This window comes from Lissotriton helveticus, chromosome 7 (assembly GCF_964261635.1).
Source record: "Lissotriton helveticus chromosome 7, aLisHel1.1, whole genome shotgun sequence".
In the NCBI taxonomy this organism is placed as follows: Eukaryota; Metazoa; Chordata; class Amphibia; order Caudata; family Salamandridae; genus Lissotriton; species Lissotriton helveticus.
Window position 1 is genome coordinate 1,816,749,246 of NC_136068.1, and position 21,270 is coordinate 1,816,770,515.

A 21,270-nucleotide genomic window follows, 5' to 3' on the forward strand; every position below is an offset into this window, starting at 1 on the left:
TATGTCCAAATAAGTTAGGATTATTCCTTCATAAACCGAACGTGACGCGTTTCGCGCTCCACGGAGCACTTAATCACACACATTGTCACCAAAAGTGCAAACGTTTTAAACATCCTGACATTTGACATAGAAAGCGGACCAAGCCCTCTAATATTCCGCCATCTTGGATTAGTCAAAATCCATACAAATAATTATAATTGCATTCAGTTAATCCATAATACAATTGATTCTTATGTTCTGATGGACAATGTATCAAGGTACTTAATTGTACATGATTATTATTTGTATAAATGAAAATAAAAATTATAATCTTTTTTTCTCTCTTTCTTTCACTGGTTATACCTGTGCCTTAAATGATATGCAAAATATCTCAAGTTCATTGCGTAAATCATAGTATGAGTTTATGGTTCCCGTATGGTTATCCTTAGGAGTTCACAAACAGACCTGTGTTCTCACGTGTAAACGTCATTATGTAAACACGCGGATTACGTTTCTCGGAAACAGCGTTGCCAAGGTAACTGAGGTAACAGATTCATAACATTAATATTAAAGTTATTTGCCGACAGGTGCCGTATTATTAATGTTATTGAAAGCTCCGAAGGGACTCAGTTAAACCTTCTTAAGGGGGTTGGAGATACCAACACGATCAAGATCGTAGACCTCCGAATCAATGTTCAACAGAGTAACTTTATTGTCCATCTTGATGAACAATGATCAGGTGCAACCCAATTTAGATAAAAGTGCCTAGTTAGTGGATTATTCAACTTTTTTGAGCAGTAATGTAGGGAGACCTAGTTGGCTAGATGTTACCTAGTAGCAGATATAACAACTGATAATTTCAACAGGTAATAGGAACATAATTCATCATATATTCTTATATTAATCTCTGGTTAGTGAGATAATGAACGTGCATATCAATGGTCATACTTATACAATATATGTGAAGCCTGCCAGGAGGAAATTATGAATTTTTTAAACATAGTGACAAACACAATAAGTAAACTTATAACTAGTGCATAACTCGTTAATTTAAAATCAGATACTTTCGTTTTTGATGGTAGAAGATGACCACAGTGTAAGGATTAGGGTACTTGTGTCGTGAGCCAGAGACACCATCCCTCCCTTTACATCTGTGGAAAAGAAGAGAAAAGAAGAATGCAATCAGATCAGGCTTCGAGAAAGAAGAAATCGTTTCAGTTTTATATGACACTTAAATCATACATTTCTGTTCAATACATTAATATGCAGATGTTATTCTTCTTGTAAATGCACATTGTATTCCTCATCGATGTTATGGACTTTCGGATAGCGGGTACAAAGCCCTATAATGTGTCTAGATTCTTTTTGCCTTAGTTTCAGTACATCATTTCCTCCTCTTTGACCCAAGTTAACCTGTTCAATGATGTAATATGATAGTTTTTTGGGGTCAGAGAAATGATGACTTTCAAAGTGGCATGCTATGGGATATTGTTGGTCCAGGTTGCTAATAGCACGTGTGTGCTCCAGTACACGTTTCTTAGCCATATGTGTTGTGCTGCCGATGTATATTAAATCACATGGGCAGACCAACGCATATATAACAAAGGTAGTTGTACACGTTAAAAATTGGTTAATCTGTTGCATGGATTTGGTGCTTGGATTCCAATATTCCTTGACCATGTGACTGTTTGCGCGCGCTTTGCAATGACCACATGGATAGAAGCCAAGTAGATTAATACCCCTTGGAACTGTGCTCTTGCCTATGTCATTATGTACAAGTATATCTCTAAGAGTGCGTCCTCTTTTGTATGTAATGCTTGGTCGTGATGGAAGAGTATCACCTATGATGGGATCATTTCTCAGTAAATTCCAATTTTTAACCAAACTTTTCTTAACTTGATTAGAGTTCCCATTGTACGTTAGAATTACTCTAGTTGTGCCTAATTCCTCTTTGTCAGTATCATCTTTGTTTCTGATAGACAGTAAGTCTTCACGTTTAAACTGCGCCACTTTTTACTAGCTCTCTTGATGACCCACATGGGATAACCTCTTGTGAGGAATCTCTGTGTCATAGTTTTTTCTTCTAACAGGTAATCATCATTGTTACTGCAGTTTCTTTTGGCCCTAAGGAGTTCACCAAAAGGGATACTCCATTTAAGATTATCTGGATGGCTACTTTGAGCATGAAGAAGAGTATTCCCTGCTGTGCTTTTTCTAAATAGCACTGTATGGATGTTATTCTGCTTGATTTGGACCTTAATGTCCAGATATTCAACTTCTTTATCACTGATGTTACAAGTAAGAATAATGTTTCTGTTATTCATATTTAATATCTCTATGAATTTGAGTGAATGAGCTTTCTCCCTTTTCCAAATGACAAAAATATCGTCAATGTATCGTAGCCACACTTGGAATTTTTTAAAGTCCTCTTTGAACTCATCATCGTTAGCAATGTCAGCCTCCCATGCCCCCATGAACAGGTTTGCTAGACTCGGTCCAAAAGAAATACCCATCGCGGTACCAAGGGATTGCACAAAAATATCATTATTGAACAAGAAGAAATTGTTCTCTAGGCAATGTTTGATCATATCTAAGATCATTGTAAGTAGTTGATGTCTCTGCCCTTTAGGAATCTAGCACAAGCTTCCATGCCCTGTCTATGTTCAATAACTGTATATAAGGCAGTCACATCCATGGTTATCAAAAGACACTCTTTGTCAATTGTGACTTGGTTTATTTTGTCCAGGAAATCCTTTGTATCGCTCACATACGTGGGAAGTCCAACGACAAAATCTCGCAAAAAATGACCAATATAGCGTGAGACATTTTCCAATACACATCCTCTAGATGAAATAATTGGTCTTCCGGGGGGATTCGATTTACATTTATGTTTTTTTGGGAGAAGGTACAAGATGGGGAGAATAGGATGGTCTCTTTTACGGAAACAAAATTCCTCCCACTCTAGCCAACCTTTTTCCCTCCATTCTCTCAATTTGTCCCACAGTTCTTTGATACTTTGGTTGTATTCAGGACGGTTAGAAATCCTGTACGTTTTGCCGTCATAAAGCTGTCTTTCTGCCTCTTGTATATACATTTCCCTCTGCATGATAACAATATTACCTTTGTCAATATTGCCTTTGTCTGCGGGTCTTACTAGGATGCTTTCATCTTCAGCTAGTTCTTTCATCGCCCTTTTCTGTGTAGCTGTCATATTGTATTTTACCTCTTTCATGGTTTTCGTCCAATTTAGACTGCGAAGTTCTAGCAGTTCTTTACCTATCTGATCTTGAAAAGTGTCAATATTGTCATGGTTCATTTTGGGTGTAAATGTGGTCTTAGGCTTAAACGATGTACCTGCTGCCAGATCATGTTGTATTTCTAGCACATCCAAGATTCTTATGGCCTCACTGCTCAGGTTAAGATCTTCTTGTTCATTAGTCAGTTCATCAATTGCCACCATATTATCAATGTCACCTATATTCATACTATCATTAGATCCAGGTGGTTTTTTGTTCCATTGTTTTTTACTTTTACTAGGTTTCAACTTATGCAATGTTTTTTAACTTCAGTTTTCTGCAAAATTTGAAGATATCGATTTTTTCATCCACATAGTTCATAGGTACAGTAGGGCAAAACGACAAGCCTAGGAATAGGGTTCTTTTATCTTTTTGACTGATGGTTCTGTTTGATAAATTTATTATAGTTTGGTTTACCTGTGTGTCATCCATGATTATTTTCTCTTTTGGTATTGAGCCCTTTTGTTTCCCACTGGCTGCTGATTGCCTGCTCTGTTTGCACCTCTGTTTGCGTTTCTTCCTCCTCTTGATCTGGTACTTCTGGGTCTTCCTCTTGCATTTGGTGTTTGCAGATTGTTCTTCGCCTGAAGTCTTGAGGATGATCTGGTTGCTTGCCGGCTCTGTTTCATGAGCCGGTACTCGTCTAAAAAAGTCTTTCATTTAAGTATTGTTCCTTCGTTTGATTTGACACTCTCTGAACTTTTGGCCAGGTCTGAGATGTCTGTTAGCGAGTCACTTAGGTCATCTTCCTCAATTTCTGTTTCTTCATTAGCATTTGTAGATGTCATTGTTTGGGCATTCCTGTCATATAGATGATCATATTTTTTACTATGAGTAAGAATTCTGCCTGACTCATAGTCGCCGCAGTCTCTGTGCAATTTATATTGCTTTCTTTTCTTTATATCGTCTTCAAGAATTTGTTATCGTTTCTTCACTTCTTCTATACATTTTGTGATTATCTCTTGGTCTGGATGTTTGTTGAGTTCGTCAGTTATTTCTTCTATATCCTTCTTGATCTTAATTCTATCCGACCAGGCATATTTCACTAGGATTTGCATCATGACTCTCGAGCTGTTAGAAGAATTTTGCGACCAATCTTCTAACATTTGCGGATCTGGTGAGTCATATGATGGAGTTAAGTATATTCGTAATCCTCTTGGAGTCATATTTTTATCCAAGTAATCCTGTAGTGAAGTCGCCTCCCACCATTTTGAGACTTCTAATCTATGTAGTTTCTCATGTTTGCGTAAGCAATCCATGATTGATTTGTCTGCTCTAATGGGGGCAGGTAATGTCATGCCTTTTCCCGGGGCTCTAGCAAACAAAGCCATTGCAGCTTCATTTCTTTCTTTTTCTTCATCCATCTTGGTTCTGGGTAAAAGACTTCACCCTTGGACTACCTGTGTGATACTGTGTATATTGCCAATGTCCCTCTGTAAATACAGAGTTCCCCAATGTTTAAGGATTGCGTCACAATTTGAGGTTAAGTCTTATGGTGACGTTCTCGGTCTTACGTGTAAGTACTATTATTAGGTTCACATGGGTATTCGGATTGCTTACTTCTATGTAGATGCTATTCTCCACACAAGGAAGCTATCATCCACGTCCCCAGTTATGGACACTCCTCTGAACTCCAATCACGAAAACCACCTTAAATCGCGTAGGTTGCCTCAATCAATATTCAGCTAATGGATGCGCTCCTTCTGGCAACTCTTCGCCTTCAATAGGGGTGGATCATTTCCGGCGGAGCCACTGGCACAATATCCATCAAAAACGGCGTTCCTTTACGAGCACTCGGGCATCAAGGAAAAAACACAGTCCACGCAGTATGTCCAAATAAGTTAGGTTTATTCCTTCATAAACCGAACGTGACGCGTTTCGCGCGCCACGGAGCGCTTGATCACACAAATTGTCACCAAAAGTGCACATTTTAAACATCCTGACATTTGACATAGAAAGCGGATCAAGCCCTCTAATATTCCCCCATCTTTGATTAGTCAAAATCCATACAAATAATCATAATTGCATTCAGTTAATCCACAATACGATTGATTCCTATGTTCTGATGGACAATGTATCAAGGTACTTAATTGTACATGATTATTATTTGTAGAAATTAAAATAAAAATTATAATCTTTTTTTCTCTCTTTCTTTCACTGGTTTGTGGAAAAGTAAATTTTGCCATGTTCTGTGTCCCTACGCCTCATCCATCATATGTTATGTGTGCATGACCAATATGCATATGTTATTCCCCATGTCCGATTAATGACGCAATTCCAGCTGTGTCCACCTCTGATATGTCAGTTTCCAGTCCTCGTGAATACTACGAATATCAGGCCTATGTAAAGTAATGTTGCCACGTTTCTCAGTGTGCACGTTATTCCATAATAAAGTCCCCGTTTTCAGGCCTCAAAAGGGCCCAGATATCAGATTCAGCTCCTGTCTCCTGAAAGCCTCGCTGAGGAGCGATACAGCCCCCACCTGTATCCTCGACCCTTCACTTACTTCCTGCCTCGCAGTGCCCGGTGCAGCTTGGCTCTGCCTCTGAGTCTGCCAAAAGTATGTTATAGTTCCAGCTATCAGTTCAGTCCTCCTTCTCTGCATTCCTAAGCTACTGAACTGCATCAATAGTTTCCGTCATTGTCTAGCCTTCTCGTCTCCATGTTAGAGAAATACTGTATTTAATGGTCATTTAGTATTCTTCATCACGCACTACATGTAGAATAATGCATGGTCCAGTCTTAGAGTCAAGTTAGCTTTTCCCCTCATGACTTCTAGTTTATATCAACATGTTCCCTAAACACCAGATACCAGATAGGGTTTAGGTACATGTCGCTCCGACCCTCCAGACTCTAGTCTCTGCTCCTAGCACAGAGTTCATAGCCCCCAGCTTCCCCTAGTAACACGTCATTGCCAGTTTTCGCGCACCATTAGGTTAGAGGTCCCGGCTCCTTAGGTAGCCCCCTCCAATGTTTCCGCCCATTCATGACATATTCTGTTACGTTTGCATCACATGTCTATGTATACTCCCAGTTACACCTACTTTTACTGTTATCTCTCGCGACTGCTACGCGTCACGCCTTCTGCTCCACCCACTGTTACGCCTACTGCAATGTAATGCTATGTGTTTGCGCTATGTATATAAGTTGATGTATTGTTATTAAAAGTTAGCGCGCTCATCCCAGATCAAGCCCCGGCAGCTGCTGGGCCCCAGTTGTCCTGCTGGGCCCTGTCACCTCTGTTCCTATGCAGGTTGTCCTGATCCTGTCCTTATGCTGTAATAAACCTGCAGAAACTCCTACTACCTCGAATCTTGACTCTTATTTTATTGAGCTATCTGTTATTCATTCATTCATTCAAAAATAGATCCGGTATTATTTATTTATATACCACATAATGGCGCCCGAATAGGGACTTGCCCTTTCCCCACGCGTCGGTGAAGCCACGCCGACCCCCTGACCCTCTGCAGTCGTGACGGAACCATACCGTGCACTGGCAGATATTTCTGCTCCAAGTATCCCTCAGGCCCACGGAGGAGACGGAGGAGGCGGTCCAGCATCCGAACGAGACGGTGGAGGAACGCGGCGAGTCCCGACCAGAGCCCAAGCCGAGAGTCCAAGGTCCGAGGTATCCGGAGGCCCACCCGTAACTGAAGTCCGAAGTCCGAAGTCCGTCGTCGTAGCAGTCCAGTCCCGTCCGAGGCCTTCCGTTCCGTGCTGCCCGGTGAGTACCATTGCTGGGGTAGTATCTAGACAGGACCAATCTAAATTGACTCCTGGTCCGTGGGTTGGTGGTGCCCAGACTCACAAACGAAGTGTTCACCTAGGTGGATGCGGGTCTTGATGCGTCCCTTTATGGGACCGGTATGTTCCGTACTGTTACAGCAGTGCATCCAGTAATTCTAGTCTGTTCCGTTCTCGAGAAATTCTGTTCTGTTTCTGTTTTCAGTATTCCAGGTAATATTCTGTTCGAACTGTTATTTATAATGTTCTTTATGTATCTTAATGTTGTGGTATGAGTGTAATGTGATTTCGTGTTTTTATTGTATATTGTATTGTGTCCAGATTACAGTTCAGTCATGCCTATATTTTCCAAGTTACGTCAGTTAAAAACTAGAAAGGGTTTATTAGAAGAAGCAGTTCCTGTTCCGCCTAGGGACAGTCCAGGTCATTTTATGTATCAGAAACATGGCATAAGCGCCATAATGTATCTAGATTTATGGGTAGAGTATACCAAACAGTTAGAAGAAAAGTATAGATGGCCCGTATCGGGTACATGGGATGCCGAATGTATCATGCGAGTAGAAGAAGCATTATGGAAAAAGAAAGCCAGACAGTCACAGAAAGATGCCATCGAGTTATGGCGTAAAGAAGCGCATAGAAGAACCGAAAAGGAAGTCAGAAAGTCAGAGTTAAGTAGAGAATCCCAAGAACGAGTCCAAGAAAGAGAATTAATCGAGATAGGTGAACGAGTCAAAGCCGAACAGTCAGACAGACAGAGGCATGCCCTCATTAAGGGTATGTATCCTCTCCTTGCCGAAGGTTTGCCAAAAGCGACCCCAGAGGCATCCAGTAATTTCCCGCCACCATTAGTTCCGACCAAGCTACGTCACAAACCGACCGCAGCTGATATTTTTATTTCGTCCTATCTGGACGACACAGTCCCCGAATATGCAAATCCTGTTCGCGCTCCGCCAGTCCCTGTAAATCAGGCACTTCCTGCTCCTTCAGACACCGGGGTGCCCTTAACAGCTCCCCCGGCCCAGTCCGCCATACAAGTCCAGCCCACGTTACAATTACCGACCCTGCCAGGACGAAGAATGTCAGTCGACGATTCCAGTCTAGGGGCTGCAGGAGGAGGTCTTCCTCAAACCCCGCCGCCACACAAGCGTTTAACATTACTCGAATTACATGCTCAAGCGTTACAGCGCACGCCCAAACATCAGTCTGTTACAGAAATCAGGCAAACCCTTAACGAATGTGTCTATGATCCAGTTCCAGGCGAATATAATATGGTTTTATATTCCGTACGCGTAAGGAGGGTGACCGAGTATCTAGTCACCTTACCAAATATGAAAGAAGATCTAGACAGAATATATCGTTTCATCCGTACAGGGGATGATCCAGAAAGTATTGGCGAGATTATGTCTCAAAGGAAAGCCGAGATCCAGCTCATGATATTAAAGTTCCTGATCAATTGTCTAATAAGAGAACAAGATTACCCGTCTAAAGATCCCGCCGAAATGCGAATCCTGACAAGGTGGAGTGATAATATAGCCGAGGGTAAGCACAAGACCATTAGTGCTATGGAGAGTATGTACAAGAAAATTCGTAAAGAAATAATAAGGTTACACGAACAGCGTAAAGCAGCACAAGTAAGCGAGAAAGAAAGTATCTCTGATCCTGAAGAGGAAGACGAGAATTCCGCCAGAATAGCGTATGTAGGAAAATCTAGATTTCCAGATCGCCATTTACGTCTAGAATACAAGTCTATTTTTCATCATCCAGCACCAGAACAAGGTTCTCTAGAACAAGTATTTCAAGCTACCGATCACATTCTGAAATCACGAATCGGTTATAGTGAGTTAAGTACTATGCATGAACAAGAACTAGCCCGATCAGCAGTCCGATGGATTACTGATTCTACCACTTTTCCAGACGAAATAGTGGCACAAATGTTCCTGAAACTGCCCCCAGCCGAGCAACGACTGGTGGGTATGTATATGATCCAGCACCTCATTACTTTGTATGAGGGTCAACATTCTGATCCAGGTCCGTTGCATGATATCCTGAACGAGTTACTCCAGTACAAATGGAGAGGTCTAGGTACCGATTTAATTAGTGTCATTCTAGAACAGCGCCACAAATATAGAACGTTCCTGAACCCGCATTTTGTTCATGTCTCACCCCCAGAAAGTAAATCATTCTACATAGACAGACAGAATCCGTTACGAGAAGTCCACCCAGTCCAAGGGGCGGGTGGCGTAATGCAACGAGTGTTTGTATACACTCCAATATCAAAGATGGAACTTCTTGAAATGAAGAAATTAATTCCCTGTCATGACAAAGATCCAGCAGGGTTCCATAGAGAATTAAAAGACATGCTCCGTATGGGAGAATACACTTACCCAGATATCATTAAAATGTTAAAGGTTCTGTTGCCCGCAGGGGTGTATGAAAAGTAAAAGGAAAAGGAATGGGAGGTGGGAGAGAAAAAGATCGATTGGGCAGTTCTAGAAGCTGAAGACAAGGCACGAGTACCAGGTACCGGTCTTGGAGATAAATGTAAAGAATTACCAGAATTACTGATTCAAGTTTTACCCAGAATATTGACAACGAGAAAAGAAGACTGGGATGCAATCTCAGCCTGTAAACAGAAACAAGATGAAGATATTAGTGATTTTTATTCTAGATTTGAAAAATGTTTCAGTATTAACAGTGGTCTCAAGACAAGTAGTGAGTCATACCCTCACCTTTTTGTTACTAAATTAGTCGAGAATTCAAGCCCTCAAATTAAAAATCGAGTTTTGAAAGTCGAAAGCACCTGGCAAGCAAATACTCCGTCCCAGATGCTCCAGATGCTCCAGTACCACCAGAATAGAATCAGGGAAGAGCAAGAACACGAAAGAAAACGTATGAAAGACACGAAAATGAAAGTGCTAGTTGCACAATCTGTTCCTCAAGACAGTCAGAAGAGGGGTCCGAATCAAGCCAGTCATCCTGCAGCTCCCGTTAAAGGGAACTGCAATTATTGTAAACAGCCAGGTCATTTTATAAACGAGTGTGCAGTTCTGAAACATAACATAGCCACTGGTAAGACTAAAGAAAGACCACGTCCGCTTAGACAAGAACAAGTTTCACAGATTCCTCAGTCACAGAATGCACCACAGACAGTTACAGCTCCGCAGCCTATTGCTGCAACACAGCACGTTACATCGCAGATGTACCAGTATGCTCAGACCGAGTATCCAGAGTACCAGCCATATTCATGAAACAGCCTAGAGAGGGAGGTAGGCTTGCCTCTCATCGAGATACCTGTAGATCAAGAGGGTCCCTATGTTCACAGTCAAGTATTAGGGAAAGACAGAAAGTTTTTGATCGATACAGGGGCAAGTAGGACCACAATTAGTCATGCCGAAGTTCCAGGGGCTCCGCTCTCAGGCTCAAGAAATGTTTCCCTTGGATTTTCAGGAAAGCCAATAGTTAATGAGATATCTAAGCCAGTTACTCTAGAAGTAGGTCCATTGTCCCGTACTACTGATCTGTTACTTACTAAGTCATGTCCAGAAAATCTATTAGGCATTAAGACACTGAAAGAATTAGGTGCAGTTATTTGCTGCTCCCCAGAGGGAATACGTCTGTTCCTACGTGACTTTAAGGGTCACTATGTATTACGAGATTTTGATTCGAGATTGTCTAATGTTCCACAGCACTTATGGGCGCAAGGTCCAACTGATGTAGGTTACATGCAAATCACACCCCATCGTGTGACTCTCAAACCAGGTGTAGTGTTACCCCGAATCAGACAGTACAGATTGCCACCTGAGGCTGTAGCAGCCTTATCCAAAATTATTGACGAGCTCATGGCTCAAGGAGTAGTTGTAGAAACTGACTCCAATGTATGCAATTCTCCGATCATTCCAGTCATGAAACGTACTGATCCGAATGCACCCCCAGTATATCGATTAGTGATTGATTTACGAGAGCTTAACAAATGTATTATTCCGCAGTACCCAGTTGTCCCAGATATTTCTTCCCTGGCTGTTAACCGCTATTGATTCCGAAGCCATGTTCTTCACTGTCATAGACCTCAAGAATGCATTTTTTAGTGTCCCCATTCATCCAGACAGCCAGTTTCTTTTCGGATTTTGTTTAAATGGAAGGAGCTATATGTTCACACGCGCTCCTCAAGGTTTCACAGAAAGCCCTAGTATTTACAGTCAAGCACTCAAGAGACAACTAGACAACATTCACATGCCAACTGACACTGCCCTGCTCCAGTATGTCGATGATCTACTGATCACAGCCCGTTCTGAACGTGACTGCGAGCGAGCGTCACTTACAGTTTTGTATTTCCTAGCCGAGATGGGGCACAAGGTGTCACCTTCGAAGCTTCAATTCTGTGTCCAGCAAGTGGTATACTTAGGACACTTGCTGTCCAAGAGGGGTAGGCAGTTGACACCAGACCGTATCCAGTTAATAGCGAGTCTTCCCCAGCCCAGAACCCAGAAGGAGGTACGTGCCTTTATCGGCCTTACTTCTTATTGTAGACAATGGATTCCCCAGTATGCATTTCTAGCCAAGCCACTGATACAGTTAACGACACAGGAGGCAGCCGTATCGACTGTCCTCCCTTGGACATCTGAACATACACTTAGTTTCAATGAGTTAAAGAAAGCCCTATGTCAAGCTCCAGTTCTAGCTACACCGAACTACAGTAAGCCTTTTACACTTTTCGTTACTGAACGCGAAGGTACAGCATTATCTGTTCTCACACAAGATCAAGCAGGACAATACAAGCCCTGTGCTTATTTTTCGAGCACATTAGATCCAGTCGCCCAGGCGTTGCCTGCGTGCCTCAAGTCAGTTGCAGCCACAGCACTAGCAATCAGACAAAGTGATTCCATAGTTTTAGGGCATTCCCTGACAGTACAAGTCCCACATTCAGTAGAAGTTCTTTTAAACCGAACACAAACACAGCACTTGACAATTGCACGTTTAACGGGTTATGAATTGACACTGTTCCAGCCACACATAGAAATTAGACGCTGCAACGTCCTGAATCCTGCTACACTGTTACCATCAGTTAGTTCAAATTCTGACCCACATGACTGTGTGGAAGTAGTTAACATTACGACAAAGCCAAGACAAGACCTGACAGACATTCCGTTACCAGATCCTGACCTGACACTTTATGTGGATGGTTCATGTATGAGAACTAGTACAGGAGAACTAGTCGCCGCGTATGCAGTAACTACTGACACCGAAGTTATTGAGACACACCGTATTGACACCCTGTCCGCTCAAGCAGCAGAGCTAGTCGCTCTGACACAAGCCTGCATACACGCCAAGAACCAGACAGTTAATGTTTATACAGATTCACGTTACGCATTCGGAGTTGTACACGACTTCGGAGTGCTCTGGCAGGAGAGAGGTTTCATGACTTCTCATGGAACCAAGATTCAGCATGGTCTCCTTATTCAAGCCCTGTTAGATGCCATACATTTACCGACATCCATTGCTATCATGAAATGCAAAGCACATACGAAAGTTACTGACATTATTTCTCAAGGTAATGATCTAGCAGACCGCACAGCCAAGCTTACAGCACAGACTCCAGACATTCCAGTTAACATGACACATACTCCAGATCCGATTACATGCATGACAGTTAAGGACCCTACACAAGATGTCATAGATATCCAGTTACATGCTACTCCCGATGAAATCAAGAAATGGTCTGAACAAGGAGGGGTCCAGACAGATCAAGGATGGTTAACGAAGGGTAGAGCCACATGGTTTCTCCCCGATTCTATGGTTCAAGTCATTATTAATACCGCACATAGTCCAGCACATTTAGGAGAAAAAGCTATGTTAGACAGTATCCAGAACATTTGGTTCAACAAGCATTTACGAGCTGCAGCCAAGCAGAAAGTCCGTACCTGTATGATATGTTGTCAGTTTAATCCAGGTAAAAGTGTCCCGGTGGAACAAGGTGGTTTCCAGCCCCCTGACCACCCTTTTGAGGTCCTCCAGATGGATTATATTCAGATGGAGCGATGGCGAGGTTTCAAGTATGTCCTTGTAGTTGTATGCGCTTTGTCCAGGTGGACAGAAGCATATCCAGTCCCAGATTACACAGCCGCGACCACTGCCAAGCAGTTGGTTCGTGAATTTTTCCCTAGATATGGACTCCCTAGAGTCGTATATTCTGATAACGGTCAGCCATTCTCCTCAGAGTTAATGAAACACGTTTCCCTTTTGTTAGGGTACCAGTGGAAGTTCCATTGTGTACGCCATCCTGAAGCAGCCGGTCTAGTCGAGAGACATAATCAGACTCTGAAAATCCGCATAGCCAAAGTATGTAAAGACAAGGGTGTGGACTGGCTAGTAGCTCTGCCAGTCGCTTTGTTTTATATGCGCATGGTCGCACATTCTAGATCAGGTCTGTCCCCGTATGAGGTCGTATTCGGCCGCCCCCCTAACATGTGGGGTACTCCTAGACCCCGAAGTATTACCGATGTTTCATGTAATATGCTGACAGATTACCTAGCTTCCTTGATGTCTGCCCTCAACTCATGTCGTTCACAGGTTGCCGCCGCATTTCCAGACAATACCGAGGTGGCACCGCATGAAATCGTTCCAGGTTCCCTAGTGATGGTCCGGAATTTCGACAGATCAAGTCCGTTGGAGCCTCGTTGGAAGGAGCCACGTCAGGTCCTCTTGACCACCCGTACCGCCGTCAAGTTGGAAGGCAGAAAAGGATGGATCCACCTTTCTCATGTAAAACTTTTCAATGGATTGAAACCGGTTTCTAAAAACATTTCCCAGGATTCCCAGGATTTTAAAAACTGTCAAGACATTGTTTTAAAGGACTGTCCCGCAAAAGACATTATTACAACCCCTCCCTTGTTAGAGAAAACTCCGCAACAGGAGTATAAGTTAAAGCTCAGGTCTAGTAAAATAAGTCAGTCAGTTTGATTGTATAAGTCCTCCCCTAGGTGAAACGGTTAGACTGTTTCTGACATGTATAAAATAGACCCCCATAGTGAGAGAGTCAGTAATAACTCAATTCAATGTATCGTTTTTCTGAGTTTCGTATTATTCATCAGCATTTTGATTTCCTGCACCAGCTATGCGTTCTATCTGTATTTTCCAGTTCCTCATGCTAATATGTCTGCTAATGCTACAGTAGAGCACACGTTTAGTGATCTGCCTCCTCACGAATATTCTTACCGCCTTGCTATGCGCAACAACACATTTATCCGTATGTTACATTATTCACACCAGACCAGCAATGCCACTAATTGTTGGGTGTGTGGTCGACTCCCCCCTTTCCAGACACCGAAGGGAGTTCTGCCACTCTTTCCTTATCCATTTTCTCATAATGGTTCATGTGGAGCATGGTCCACGTTAACGTCATCCGCAACAGATATGTCTTTTCTTAACAGTACATGTTTTCCAGACAAGAAAGGTCTCCCCCACAGAACAGGTTTAGATCTAGAAAATGAAGTATATAATTTAGGTAATTATTCGTCGAATTTCATGGTCCTGAATGTTCAGTCTGATACTACTCCAGACTTACCTGCTATTTCAGTATTACCAGTCAAAGGTGAATTATGTGTCCGTAATTATGGTTCCGTACACGTAGGACATAGTGATTGTACTACTGTTATCAAGTATAGTGACAGTGGGAAATCTGTTTTCAAAGCTTCACGTCATTCTTATTTTATTTGTGGTCAAACTGCATATGTTCGTCTGCCCCTCGATTGGGAAGGAACCTGTTACATTGCTTTCCTACTGCCACCTGTTTTCCTAGCCCCATCTGATTATCACAGAAATACACATCTAGTACACATTAGACATAGAAGGGAGTCCCCAATTGTCGATTATACTGAAACTACTCTAGAACAGTATACAGATTTCAATAAAGGTTTCTTCTTCTTTGTAGGACCTGTCCAGAATAGTAAACTGATCCGTAGGTTAACAAGAACCCTTGAAGCTGTAGTAAATGAGACTGCCTCTGCTCTAGGTAACTTAACCGAAGAACAATCTGCTATGAGATTTGTCGTTTTGCAAAATCGTCTCGTCCTTGACGTCATACTGGCCGATAGGGGCGGGGCCTGTAGAGTCATCGGATCTAGTTGCTGCATTTTCATTCCAAATAACGCGCCGTCTGTCTATTCAGCTATAACCAGACTCCATAAAATTGCCCATCTGTTACACCAAGATCCAGGCACCTGGACATGGTCCGGTTGGTTCTGGAATATAATTTCCGCATGGGGATGGAAAGTCCTGTCCTTTTTAGGTATTGCAGTAACGATCATATTTAGCTGCTGCCTCTGTATACAATGTGGCCCTGCGATTTGCAGCATGTGCGCTACCTCTTGTATTCCTAGTCCCAAGCCCCGTTCTAAATCCCGTTCCAAGACAATTCGAGACGAGCAAATGGTACTGTATGAAATGATAGATGGTATCATGAAAATTGATGTTTCCTGATGGAAACGTAGTGACAAGGAGGGAATGTGGAAAAGTAAATTTTGCCATGTTCTGTGTCCCTACGCCTCATCCATCATATGTTATGTGTGCATGACCAATATGCATATGTTATTCCCCATGTCCGATTAATGACGCAATTCCAGCTGTGTCCACCTCTGATATGTCAGTTTCCAGTCCTCGTGAATACTACGAATATCAGGCCTATGTAAAGTAATGTTGCCACGTTTCTCAGTGTGCACGTTATTCCATAATAAAGTCCCCGTTTTCAGGCCTCAAAAGGGCCCAGATATCAGATTCAGCTCCTGTCTCCTGAAAGCCTCGCTGAGGAGCGATACAGCCCCCACCTGTATCCTCGACCCTTCACTTACTTCCTGCCTCGCAGTGCCCGGTGCAGCTTGGCTCTGCCTCTGAGTCTGCCAAAAGTATGTTATAGTTCCAGCTATCAGTTCAGTCCTCCTTCTCTGCATTCCTAAGCTACTGAACTGCATCAATAGTTTCCGTCATTGTCTAGCCTTCTCGTCTCCATGTTAGAGAAATACTGTATTTAATGGTCATTTAGTATTCTTCATCACGCACTACATGTAGAATAATGCATGGTCCAGTCTTAGAGTCAAGTTAGCTTTTCCCCTCATGACTTCTAGTTTATATCAACATGTTCCCTAAACACCAGATACCAGATAGGGTTTAGGTACATGTCGCTTCGACCCTCCAGACTCTAGTCTCTGCTCCTAGCACAGAGTTCATAGCCCCCAGCTTCCCCTAGTAACACGTCATTGCCAGTTTTCGCGCACCATTAGGTTAGAGGTCCCGGCTCCTTAGGTAGCCCCCTCCAATGTTTCCGCCCATTCATGACATATTCTGTTACGTTTGCATCACATGTCTATGTATACTCCCAGTTACACCTACTTTTACTGTTATCTCTCGCGACTGCTACGCGTCACGCCTTCTGCTCCACCCACTGTTACGCCTACTGCAATGTAATGCTATGTGTTTGCGCTATGTATATAAGTTGATGTATTGTTATTAAAAGTTAGCGCGCTCATCCCAGATCAAGCCCCGGCAGCTGCTGGGCCCCAGTTGTCCTGCTGGGCCCTGTCACCTCTGTTCCTATGCAGGTTGTCCTGATCCTGTCCTTATGCTGTAATAAACCTGCAGAAACTCCTACTACCTCGAATCTTGACTCTTATTTTATTGAGCTATCTGTTATTCATTCATTCATTCAAAAATAGATCCGGTATTATTTATTTATATACCACAGGTTATACATGTGCCTTAAATGATCCGCAAAATATCTCAAGTTCATTGCGTAAATCATAGTATGAGTTTATGGTTCCCATATGGTTATCCTTAGGAGTTCACAAACAGACCTGTGTTCTCACGTGTAAACGTCATTACGTAAACACGCGGATTACGTTTCTCGGATAATATATATATCCAACATCACAGGTAGCCCCAAGGAGTAAGGCCTCTAGCAGATGGTAGATTCGCATGAATTTATTGGGCAAACTTGCAAGCAGGCAAAACCACAGGAAACTGACAACAAGTAAGTTTGTATGCCAGACGCATTTCGGGAACGTCTTTTCCCTTCATCAATGGCTCCCAAATTGCCAATTAGCAAAACAGTATCGCTGCACAGTTTTATAAATCCAGGGTCCCGTCCTAGTGGGCATTGCCTTCACGGCATTCTGGTTCCTGAAGTGCAGAGGGTGTTCCCCAGTGGGTCCATCCTGCAAGGCAGTGAAAATTAAAAACATTAATACCCAAGTGGGTTGAGGCAGAATTCCAGCGACAGCCTGCCCCGCTTTACAGCAGTCCGAAAACGAACATCATCCTAGCTCCGTCCTCCTAGGGAGCCAGCATGCCTGATTTCCGTTGTTGCTGGCTCCACGTGGGGACAGCACGGACGCGCTCCGCGGTGGACCTTACTCCACGGCTGGGCAACAGCCGTTATACATCCAACATCACAGGTAGCCCCAAGGAGTAAGGCCTCTAGCAGATGGTTGATTCGCATGAATTTATTGGGCAAACTTGCAAGCAGGCAAAACCACAGGAAACTGACAACAAGTAAGTTCATATGCCAGACGCGTTTCGGGAACGTCTTTTCTCTTCATCAATGGCTCCCAAACTGCCATTTTGCAAAACAGTAAAGCTGCACAGTTTTTTAAATCCAGGATCCCGCCCCAGTGGGCGTTGCCTTCACGGCATTCTGGTTCCTGTAGTGCAGAGGGTATTCCCCAGTGGGTATATATATATATATATATATATATATATATATATATATATATATATTCACTGAAAAAACCATAGGTTATAGACCATATATAGTTAGGAATTAGCATTTAAAAAACCTTATTTTACTCACACAAAACCATTGAAATTCCATATATAGTTAGTTGCACTAACTATATATCGCGCACCCGCAATCCACTGCTGATCATGTCACATATTACATCATTCATGACATGGTCAGTGACATCACTGATGACATCAGTGATGACATCTCAAATGACATCACTGATGACATCACTGATGACAACATCCAGTGACTGTATGTTTCTGTAAAGTTAAAATATGTCTTACATATTGAAGAATGAGTGGATGTATAAGTGTCTGGATGAAGGATTTAGTAGGTGCGTGACTGACTGTATGAGTGAGTGATTAAATGTGTCTCACTGAATGCATGGGTTAGTGACTAAACTGTCTTAATTTGTGCATCATTATGTCTGTTGTTCTGTAAACTGCTGCATGTGTTGATCAGTAGCTATACGAGAGGCTATATGTGTTATTAATTGGTGGCCCAAGTATTTCTATGGGAGATTTAGTTTGTGTGGGGGTGGCTGGAAGGTGTGTGACTCTATGCATAGATGTGTGAGCAGTTTATTCACTAGGTGTATGAGTTCAAGAGTGCATGTGGAAACAGCTACATGGGCAGTTGACTGTGTGCATGAGTGTATTGATGAGTGAATGGATATCTCAATGCTACATGTCATAGTAAGTACATATGTAAAACACAGTACATGTGAGAGTTGGCATATATAAATAACTGTGCATGAGAGCCACTGAATGAGTGAGTGGTTGTATCGATCATTGTGAACTTGTATCAGGGATTGTATAAGAGAGTAAATATGTGTTAGTATATGTTTCAATAAGTAAGGTGTGTTTAACTGTATAGTTGAAGAAATGGAGGTGAGATTGTTTCTTTGCATGACTGACTGGGTGTGTGAGTAACTCCATGGATGAGTGGCAGTGTGTGAGTGTCTGTATACACTGAGTGTATCTAAGGTTATATTAGAGTCTGAAGAGATTTATCGTATTAGCACAAGAATGATGTCAAATGAGATGTCATCAGTGATGTCATCAGTGATGTCATTTGAGATGTCATCAGTGATGTCATCAGTGATGTCACTGACCATGTCATGAATGATGTAATATGTGACATGATCAGCAGTGGATTGCGGGTGCGCGATATATAGTTAGTGCAACTAACTATATATGGAATTTCAATGGTTTTGTGTGAGTAGAATAAGGTTTTTTAAATGCTAATTCCTAACTATATATGGTCTATAACCTATGGTTTTTTCAGTGAATTTTCAAGGTTTTGTAAATGCTAATTCCTAACTATATATGGTCTATAACCTATGGTTTTTTCAGTGAATTTCAATGGTTTTTTAATAGCAAATATCATAAGCTGTCGAATGTCAAGTACGTGGTAAGTGAAAACATTTTCGTGTTTATGCACACTGATCTGCTTTGAATGGTGCCCCCCCCCCTCATTTCTATTAGGAGTACTCTCTCTTTGCAGATAGTGAAAGGTAGTTAACACAGGCCTTTGCCCCCGTTGTAATCCGTCGTGCCTGCTTCTCTCTCCATTTGATTGATTGTTATCCAAGTATTTACTGTTTTAGAATTAGTTCTCTTTGGTTCATTCTCTATTTACAAACAAACACAGAGTCGCAATACTCTGTTTAGTCTTTGCAGATAACGAAAAATCGTGTAAAAAAAAAGAAAAGGAATCGAGCAAAATCAGTAGGCCACTAATGGGATCTCTTTTTGACCTCGCTAAAATAGAAACATTAGGAACAACCCCTCATTACAAATACAAAACTAGTGAGATGAACTGAACTCCACACAATGATGGCTGCAAAACAGCTCGGCTCTGCCACCCACCCCGCCCAAAATAACGATAAAGAACGGCTGCCATGATTGGTTGCGGAATGACCACGACGGAGCTACGAAATGGTGCTGCTCTCATGCTAACCCCAGCTTCAGTCTGAAACATCCAGAAACACTGTAGACTACCAATTCGATCAGTTCCGGTAGCGCCCCAATGTAACCCGGTAGAGAAGAACTAGCCCTCCCCTCTTTGACTGATGGTTCTTGTTGCCTGTCCCTTCTGTTGTCATTTAACAGAACTATTTAACCTGCTGAAAGGGGTTGTGTTCCGACCGCTGGTTGGTGGAGACATTTTGACTATATTCTGTACCTGCGTTGTCGCGTAATGCGTCATATGACGCGCCGCGTTAGCGCATCCGGAAGTCATCCGGGGCGCGCAGCGCGTAACGTAAGCATAACAAATCATGTGACTTGTTAATAAAACTTTTCATTGGTTCATTTTACTTTTCTTATTGTAATGATGAAAGGCTTGGTCATATGACCTAAAAATTACGCTTTTCATTACTTCCGAACATTATTTTTTCTTAAATATATGTTATAATGTTCCAGGCTAATGTACTTTCCCGGAAATTTTACAACTGTCCTGCAAGTAAAATATATTCTTTTTTCGAGAAAAAGAGCGTTTCTTCGTCCCATGACGGAGCCGTTGAGCAAAAGAGGGTCGACCTGCTGTCTTAGTCGCCGATACGCCTGAATATGAGATTCTTATCGATCACTTTATGTTGCAGGAATAGAAAACACAACAGCCCTTGACCATTTATCTTTACTGCGTTCCTTCGTATTATACCTTTTACCCTTCATGCAATTGGTCTGCTTTATTTCACTTGCCTTTTAATGATTCTAAAACAGTCACTATTATTAAAAACTTTACCAATGTATATACTACTACCATGTTTTCTTTTAAAAACCTTAATTGTGAAAATTTCATTATACAAATACGAGCCTATAACCACGTGGGCCTGCCACAGAGCAAACTGTAATCGTATATGATGAGTAGACATTTACACTGTAGAGGAACGTAACGGGCGGGCCATTAGGTTGCAAGAACTAAGGTGTCTAACAGTTACGGAATCGGTGGACGTACATTTTATAATTAAAATACGACAGGGCCAGTTACAATAAAATTATCTAGATATACATTTGCGGGCAAGTACCATGGGTGACGTTAATTCGAACTTTCAATAGTACAGTAATCAATAACACATCAGAACTTAATATCAATAGGGATGTCGAAATATTCAATCAATTCTCGTCCCCGCCCGCCATGTGCTTCAAAACTGCATACGTATCTCGTGATTTCAAGGTTCTGCAACCAGTACACAACAAGGAGTTACGAGTCCCATTTATTCCGGCGCCATTTTGGGCGAGGACGGGCAGGTCCAGGATATAGTCAAAATGTCTCTACCAACCATCGACCATGATGATGTTCATATGCTGTATTTATTAGAGTAACACTCATCTGTCCACATGAAATTAATTTGCCACAATCTAAACATGTCATTTTAATCTTTCCAAAGTTCTTCTAAATATTTGGGACCGTTTCCCTTGCCTCTGAAGCTCTCAGTGCCACTTCTTTGATGAATGTACTAGCAGGTCAGGGGTT